Raw genomic sequence first — 9,657 nt, 5'->3', positions numbered from 1 at the left:
TTACACCATTTTAAAGATAAACTTCTCGTTAATCTAACCACGTTGTCCAATTTCAAAAAGGCTTTACATCGAAAGCAAAACATTAGATTATGTTAGGAGAGTACATAGACAAAAATAATCACACAGCCATTTTCCATGCAAGGACATGTGGCAATAAAACCCAAAACACAGCTAAATGAAGGACTAACCTTTGACGATCTTCATCAGATGACACTCCTAGGACATTATGTTACACAATACATGTATGTTTTGTTCGATAAAGTTCATTTTTATATCCAAAAACTGCATTTTACATTGGCGCGTGATGTTCAGAAAATGTATTCCCACCAAAACGTCCTGTGAATGTGCACATAAATTTACAAAAATACTCATCATAAACGTTGACAAAATATGTAACAATTATTTTAGGAATTATAGATAGACTACCCCTGGATGCAACCGCTGTGTCAGATTTTAAAACAGCTTTACGGAGAAAGCACATTTTTCAATATTCTGAGTACATAGCTCAGCCATCACGGTGAGCTAGTCAGACACCCGCCAAGTTCGGGGCAACCTAAACTCAGAATTTGTATTAGAAATATGCTCTTACCTTTGCTGATCTTCGTCAGAATGCACTCCCAGGACTGCTACTTCCACAATAAATTGTGTTTTTGTTCGAAATAATCCATATTTATGTACAAATACCTCCGTTTTGTTCGTGCGTACAGATCACTTATCCAAAGGCATAACGCGCGAGCGCGGAACGAGAGACGAAAAGTCAAAATGTTCCATTACCGTACTTAGAAGCATGTCAAACGCTGTTTAAAATCAATCTTTATGGTATTTTTCACGTAAAATTGCGATAATATTCCAACCGGACAATAGCATATTCATTCAAGAAGAAAAAGAAGGAGGGGCGCGCTTGCGGGACCGAGCATATCCAATCCCTTTGTTGCCAGGCAGTCCACTCAGAAACTGAGCTCCTATTATCTGCCCAGTGACAGGAAAATGCTCAAACCACTTTCTAAAGACTTTAGACAGCCAATGGAAGCCTTAGGAAGTGCAAGGTCCCCCACTGACACTGTAGTTTCGATAGAGAATCAAAAGAAGAACTACAATTCTCAGACTTTCCATTTCCTGCTTGGAACTTCAGAGTGTTTTCTATCCAAATCTACTCATAATATGCATATTCTAGTTTCTGGGCCAGAGTAGTAACCTGTTTAAATTGGCTACGTTTTTCATCCAGCCATGAAAATACTGCCCCCTAGCCCAGACATGTTAAGAGCCGATAAGACGGCAGCCCTACTCTCCGGCGCCATCTTGCTTATTGAGACCTCGGTCCGTTTTACAAATGTGTCCTGTGTATATACAACATAAATATGCACATTATACCCAAACTATATTATCTATCTATCTATCTATCTATCTATCTATCTATCTATCTATCTATCTATCTATCTATCTATCTATCTATCTATCTATCTATCTATCTATCTATCTATCTATCTATCTATCTATCTATCTATCTATCTATCTATCTATCTATCTATCTATCTATCTATCTATCTATCTATCTATCTATCTATCTATCTATCTATCTATCTATCTATCTATCTATCTATCTATCTATCTATCTATCTATCTATCTATCTATCTATCTATCTATCTATCTATCTATCTATCTATCTATCTATCTATCTATCTATCTATCTATCTATCTATCTATCTATCTATCTATCTATCTATCTATCTGTACAAAACATTAAGAACACCTGCTCTTTCCATGACATAGACTGACCAGGTGAATCCAGGTGAAAGCTATGATCCCTTGTTGATGTCACTTGTTAAATCCACTTCAATCAGTATATATGAAGGGGAGGATACAGGTTAAATAAGGATTTTTAAGCCCTGGGAAAAATTGAGACATGGATTGTGCATGTGTGCCATTCAGAGTGCGAATGGACAAAACAAAAGATTTAAGTGCCTTTGCACAGGGTATGGTAGTAGGTGCCAGGCACACTGGTTTGTGTCAAGCACTGCAACGCTGCTGGGCTTTTCATGCTCAACAGTTTCCAGTGTGCATCAAGAATTGTCCACCACCCAAAGGACATCCAGCCAACTTGACACAAATGGAGTAAACATGGGCCAGCATCCCTTTGGAATGCTTTTGACACCTTGTAGAGTCCATGCCCCAATGAATTGAGGCTGTTCTGAGGGCAAAAGAGGGGGTGCAACTCAATATTAGCAAGGTGTCCCTAATGTTTTGTACACTCAGTGTACACTGTATATACACTACCATTCAACAGTTTGGGGCCACTTAGAAATGTCCTTGTTTGTGAAAGAATAGCACATTTGTTGTCCATTAAAATAGCATCAAGTTGATCAGAAATACAGTGTAGAAATTGTTAATGTTGTAAATGACTATTGTAGCTGGAAACAGCAGATTTTTAATGGAATACCTCCATAGGCGTACAGAGGCCCATTATCAGCAACCATCACTCCTGTGTTCCATTGGCACGTTGTGTTAGCTAATCCAAGTTTATCATTTTAAAAGGCTAATTGATCATTAGAAAACCCTTTTTCAATTATGGTAGCACAGCTGAAAACTGTTGTCCTGATTAAAGAAGCAAAAAAACTGGCCTTCTTTAGACTAGTTGAGTATCTTGGGCATCAGCGTTTGTGGGTTCGATTACAGGCTCAAAATGGCTAGAAACAAATAACTTTCTTCTGAAACTCATCAGTCTATTCTTGTTTTGAGAAATTAAGGCAACTCCATGCGAGAAATTGCCAAGAAACTGAAGATCTCGTACAACGCTGTGTACTACTCCCTTCACAGAACAGAGCAAACTGTCTCTAACCAGGATAGAAAGAGGAGTGGGAGGCCCCGGTGCACAACTGAGCAAGAGGACAAGTACCTTAGAGTGTCTAGTTTGAGAAACAGATGCCTCACAAGTCCTCAACTGGCAGCTTCAGTAAATAGTACCCACAAAACACCAGTCTCAACGTCAACAGTGATAAGGTAACCTGAATCCTCCTCCCCCTCCCCCCCTCCTCCCTCTCTGCGGATGACTTCGTCAACCATTTTGAAAAGAAGATTGACGACATCCGATCCTCGTTTGCTAAGTCAAACGACACCGCTGGTCCTGCTCACACTGCCCTACCCTGTGCTTTGACCTCTTTCTCCCCTCTCTCTCCAGATGAAATCTCGCGTCTTGTGACGGCCGGCCGCCCAACAACCTGCCCACTTGACCCTATCCCCTCCTCTCTTCTCCAGACCATTTCCGGAGACGTTCTCCCTTACCTCACCTCGCTCATCAACTCATCCTTGACTGCTGGCTACGTCCCTTCCGTCTTCAAGAGAGCGAGAGTTGCACCCCTTCTGAAAAAACCTACACTCGATCCCTCCGAAGTCAACAACTACAGACCAGTATCCCTTCTTTCTTTTCTCTCCAAAACTATTGAACGTGCCGTCCTTGGCCAGCTCTCCTGCTATCTCTCTCAGAATGACCTTCTTGATCCAAATCAGTCAGGTTTCAAGACTGGTCATTCAACTGAGACTGCTCTTCTCTGTGTCACGGAGGCTCTCCTCTGCTCTCATCCTCCTAGACCTATCTGCTGCCTTTGATACGGTGAATCATCAGATCCTCCTCTCCACCCTCTCCGAGTTGGGCATCTCCGGCGCGGCCCACCCTTGGATTGCGTCCTACCTGACAGGTCGCTCCTACCAGGTGGCGTGGCGAGAATCTGTCTCCGCACCACGTGCTCTCACCACTGGTGTCCCCCAGGGCTCTGTTCTAGGCCCTCTCCTATTCTCGCTATACACCAAGTCACTTGGCTCTGTCATATCCTCACATGGTCTCTCCTATCATTGCTATGCAGACGACACACAATTTATCTTCTCCTTTCCCCCTTCTGATAACCAGGTGGCGAATCGCATCTCTGCATGTCTGGCAGACATATCAGTGTGGATGATGGATCACCACCTCAAGCTGAACCTCGGCAAGACGGAGCTGCTCTTCCTCCCGGGGAAGGACTGTCCGTTCCATGATCTCGCCATCACGGTTGACAACTCCATTGTGTCCTCCTCCCAGAGTGCTAAGAACCTTGGTGTGACCCTGGACAACACCCTGTCGTTCTCTACTAACATCAAGGCGGTGACCCGATCCTGTATGTTCATGCTCTACAACTTTCGCAGAGTACGACCCTGCCTCACACAGGAAGCGGCGCAGGTCCTAATCCAGGCACTTGTCATCTCCCATCTGGATTACTGCAACTCGCTGTTGGCTGGGCTCCCTGCCTGTGCCATTAAACCCCTACAACTCATCCAGAACACCGCAGCCCGTCTGGTGTTCAACCTTCCCAAGTTCTCTCACGTCACCCCGCTCCTCCGCTCTCTCCACTGGCTTCCTGTTGAAGCTCGCATCCGCTACAAGACCATGGTGCTTGCCTACGGAGCTGTGAGGGGAACGGCACCTCCGTACCTTCAGGCTCTGATCAGGCCCTACACCCAAACAAGGGCACTGCGTTCATCCACCTCTGGCCTGCTCGCCTCCCTACCTCTGAGGAAGCACAGTTCCCGCTCAGCCCAGTCAAAACTGATCGCTGCTCTGGCACCCCAATGGTGGAACAAGCTCCCTCACGACGCCAGGACAGCGGAGTCAAGCACCACCTTCCGGAGACACCTGAAACCCCACCTCTTTAAGGAATACCTAGGATAGGATAAAGTAATCCTTCTAACCCCCCCCAGATTTACCTAACTCGGTGGAGACCGTAGGAACCTCAACAGTTTACCAATCCTGTGAATGGGTTAGGCATCTCCGGTGTCTTTTCTTCAATAACAAAGTTAGATAAGAAGGAGGTTTATGAAGTAGGGCCTTGTAAACAAAAAGGAAGTAATGTAGAGATCTGAGGGTCTTTAGTGAAGTCCAGCCAACATTTTGATGCAGTGATGATTTATTAAAACTGTCACCTGTAACAAAACAAAACGAAGGGCATTATGGTCGATGGCATCCAAAGGTTTAAGAGGAGTACCAGCTGCACTTTGATAAATAATATCCCAATAATCAAGAACAGATAAGAAATTGACTGAATAATCTGCCTCCTACTGCTTAGAGAAAGACACCATCTGTTTCTGTAGAAAAAGCCAACTTTAAATCTTAGCTTCTGAACCAGCTCATCTATATGTTTTTTAAACATCAAATCCATATCAATCCAAATGCCTAAGTATTTATATGCAGGAACACGTTCGACAGGAGAACCATCTAATGGCTGAACATGTTGTTAATCTGAAACATTGTCATGTATTTTGTTTTGCCCACATGTTTTAAATCAGCAAGGGATTCCTGCAGAGCTCTGAATCTGACTGTAGTTTTGACACAGCCAGATCAACAGTCGGGGAAATAGCATACATAATACTATCATCCGCATATTGTTTTTTTTTAAATACATAAATAGTGAAGAGAACAGGTCCCAAAATCAACCCCTGTGGTACACCTTTATGTACTTCAAGAAATTCATACTGAACCCAATCCATCACGATGACCTGAGTTCTGTCACTAAGATAATCATGAAACCATGTACAGGCGTCAGAGGTCAGGCCTATCAACAACAACTTATTCGATAAAATAGCCTGATAAACAGTATCAAAAGCTTTTGACAGGTCCACAAACAAAGCAGCACATTTCATTGTAGTGTCTAAAGCATTGAGAAGATCATTAACAACTAAAGTGGTTGCTGTAATAGTGCTGTGCCCAGGCCTAAACCCTGACTGGTTAACAATCAAATACATTTCTCAGATTAAAAGAGCAAATTTGTACATTTACCAAGAATTCAAGAATCTTAGCTAGACAAGAAAACCTTGAAATGGGGTCGATAATGATTAAGATCACTACTGTCCCCGTCCGTATGGAGTGGCAGCACAAGAGCTGATTTCCATACTTTTGGAATATTTCCTGATAACAATGTTAAATGAAAAATTTTGATTATTGAGCCAACAGTGATGGGTGCTGCACACTTAACAGAGATGGCCAATGAGAGAGGAGGCTGGTTAAGGGTCGTCTCTTGTTAGATTGTAATACAGAACACCAAGCATTATGGAAACAGATGACCTGTGTCCAAACCTGAAGGCATTGGCTATATTGACTTGAGGATGCACACCACTGATCAGAACAGGAAAATGACCACATTCTTTTCACACTTGTGAATATGTTTAACCTACTACTTATTTTGATTGGAATATATGGAGCTCACAGATGCCTGCACCACCAACAAGGTGACCTTGATAGAAGGCCAGTTTAGTGTCCAGCATGGCTCAGTGTGGTTCTATAGCTTCTGGCACTTTATCGGCCCATCAAACACGAAGTGCTCTCCTGGGAGCCACAGTTACCCCAAAGGCAGACACAGAGCTCTCCTTCCATTTGACTACCCCCCTTCTGTCCTGTCCTGTCTATACGCTGTGGTTTTACTACCCCCCTCATGTCCTTTCCATACACTGTGGAATGTCCTAAACGTGACTTTGGAGGCCGGAATTTACACTGAGAGAGAAAGAGCTGTTTTCCATCTGTTTTCACAGCTCATGATTTAGTCAGGAACAAATGGGTTTTCTCATTGAAGATGGCGGGTGTTTTTGGATATTAGCTAGTTGGTTTAAAACACCTTCAGTACAGGATCAAATAGACTCCAATGACCTGCCTATGAGGAGAGACAGTATTACATCACATGATATTATTGGAGCCATTCCATAACAGAGCACAGAGCTCACAGCTACGTAAAGGGCTTATAATTATCTCAGTTCTGTCTTCAGTCCTGCCATAAAAAGACAAGACATTTATCGATCAAAAATTGGGTTAGTTGAATGGATCTTGAGAGATACAGTCCGCACATATGTAACAGTATTGCTTCCGTCCCTCTCCTAGCCCCTACCTGGGCTCGAACCAGGGACCCTCTGCACATAGACAACAGTCACCCTCGAAGCATTGTTACCCATCGCGTCACAAAAGCCGCGGCCCTTGCAGAGCAAGGGGAACAACTACTTCAAGGTCTCAGAGCGAGTGATGTCACCGATTGAAACGCTATTAGCGCGCACCACCGCTAACTAGATAGCCATTTCACATCGGTTACACTTACATGATTCCAAGAGATGGAGATACAGTCCACATATAAATGATGCCAAGATGTGGAGATACAGTCCACATATTCATGAGGCCAAGAGATGGAGATACAGTACACATATTAATGATACAGTACCAGTCAAATGTTTGGACACACCTACTCATTCAAGGGTTTCTCTTTATTTTTTACTAATTTCTACATTGTAGAATAATAGTGAAGACATCAAAACTATGAAATAACACATATTGAAACGTGGTAACCAAAAAGGTGTTCAACAAATCTAAATATATTTTATATTTGAGATTCTTTAAAGTAGCCACCCTTTTCCTTGATGACAGCTTTGCACACTCTTGGCATTGTCTCAACCAGCTTCATGGGGTAGTCACCTGGAATGCATTTCAATTAACAGATGTGCCTTGTTAAAAGTTAATTTGTGGAATTTATTTCCTTGCGTTTAAAACAATCAATTGTGTTGTGACAAGGTACGGGTGGTATACAGAAGATAGACCCATTTGGTAAAAGACCAAGTCTATATTATGGCAAGAACAGCTCAAATAAGCAAAGAGAAACGACAATCCATCATCACTTTAAGACATGAAAGTCAGTCAATACGGAAAATTTCATGAGGACCGCCACAGGAAAGGAAGACCCAGATTTACTGTACCTCTGCTGCAGAGGATTAGTTCATTAGAGTTACCAGCCTCAGAAATTGCAGCCAAAATAAATGCTTCACAGAGTTCAAGTAACAGACATCTCAACATCAACTGTTCAGAGGAGACTGCGTGAATCAGGCCTTCATGGTCCGATTGCTGCACAGAAACCACTACTAGGACACCAATAAGAAGAAGACTTGGTTGGGCCAAGAAACACGAGCAATGGACATTAGACCGGTGGAAATCTGTCCTTTGGTTAATGCTGACTCATAAAATCTAGGAACTCTGGTGAATCAAAGGTTTAATGCTGACTCATAAAATCTAGGAACCCTGGTGAATCAAAGGTTTAATGCTGACTCATAAAATCTAGGAACCCTGGTGAATCAAAGGTTTAATGCTGACTCATAAAATCTAGAATCCCTGGTGAATCAAAGGTTTAACGCTGACTCATAAAATCTAGGAACCCTGGTGAATCAAAGGTTTAATGCTGACTCATAAAATCTAGGAACCCTGGTGAATCAAAGGTTTAATGCTGACTCATAAAATTAAGGAACCCTGGTGAAACTAGGAACCCTATGAAACCATGTGCATTTAAGACGCAAGGTGTGCTTTGAATCTGGGCACACTGGCCTCAGCTATTTCTACAGAGCTTTTGATCTCTGAAGCAGACACTGCACTCTGGTAGGAGCTAGGTTCTGTCCATGTCAATGTACATCAAGGCCTCCACACACAGCTTCAATTACAGTCTGACTCTGGGTCAGTGTTTAACGAGACCCCTTGCTATGAATCTGTATACCCCTGCTGAGCTACCTATGACTACCGCCTTTTCCCAATTGAGTGATATATGCCTGAGTTATGTGGGTCCATTTCCGGATCAGAGGCATTATGGGCATCCCATTGTCCCCTTCTGGCTCAGTTATCTAATAGCTCCTATGAGAAATAGAGATCTGTAGTAATGGGTGGTGGTGTTAATGCTTGTATCTAGCAGCGCATCAGGAATCAATAGCAAATAAATACTAGTGGATAGTACATTTCCACTGCAGTGTCACTGCCTTAGAACCAGTAACAATAAAAAATCCTACAACTATTTTCCATGAATGATTCAAAAAGTTTATATGGCACGATTCACAACTTTGTTATCACTCAGTTTTTATTCCCAAGCAGTTTTTTGTGGGTTCTTTGATCCCTGCTTGGACTGCTTTTCTGGTGAGTCTGTTTGTACGACCACACGGTGTGCCAAACAGGACTACTTCAAAACCGTATGAGGCCCTCTGGTTCCAGCTCACACTCCCTCCCCTGATCCTCCTCATTGAGGTTCATGACTACACCCTGACGTGTAGAGATGTAAAGATGTGTCTGTGGTGGCTGTGACAGAATCAGGTCCTTTCTGCTGAGAGGAGAGTCCCCACCCTCTACTCTACACCCACAGTGAGAGAGGAGAGTCCCCACCCTCTACTCTACACCCACAGTGAGAGAGGAGAGTCCCCACCCTCTACTCTACACCCACAGTGACAGAGGAGAGTCCCCACCCTCTACTCTACACCCACAGTGACAGAGGAGAGTCCCCACCCTCTACTCTACACCCACAGTGACTGAGGAGAGTCCCCACCCTCTACTCTACACCCACAGTGACTGAGGAGAGTCCCCACCCTCTACTCTACACCCACAGTGACAGAGGAGAGTCCCCACCCTCTACTCTACACCCACAGTGACAGAGGAGAGTCCTCACCCTCCAGACCATACCCACAGCGACAGAGGAGAGTCCCCACCCTCCAGACCACACCCAAAATGGCACAGGAGAGTCCCCACTCAATGCACTACACCCACAGTGACAGAGGAGAGTCCATCAGAGTTCATTGCTGGAGACTAGTTGCATTGTAATTATGCTGTATTTCTCTGTTTCTCTGTTTCTCTC

The sequence above is a fragment of the Salmo salar genome, chromosome ssa21 (genome assembly GCF_905237065.1).
Source record: "Salmo salar chromosome ssa21, Ssal_v3.1, whole genome shotgun sequence".
In the NCBI taxonomy this organism is placed as follows: Eukaryota; Metazoa; Chordata; class Actinopteri; order Salmoniformes; family Salmonidae; genus Salmo; species Salmo salar.
Note: the sequence above shows the minus strand (reverse complement) of the source record.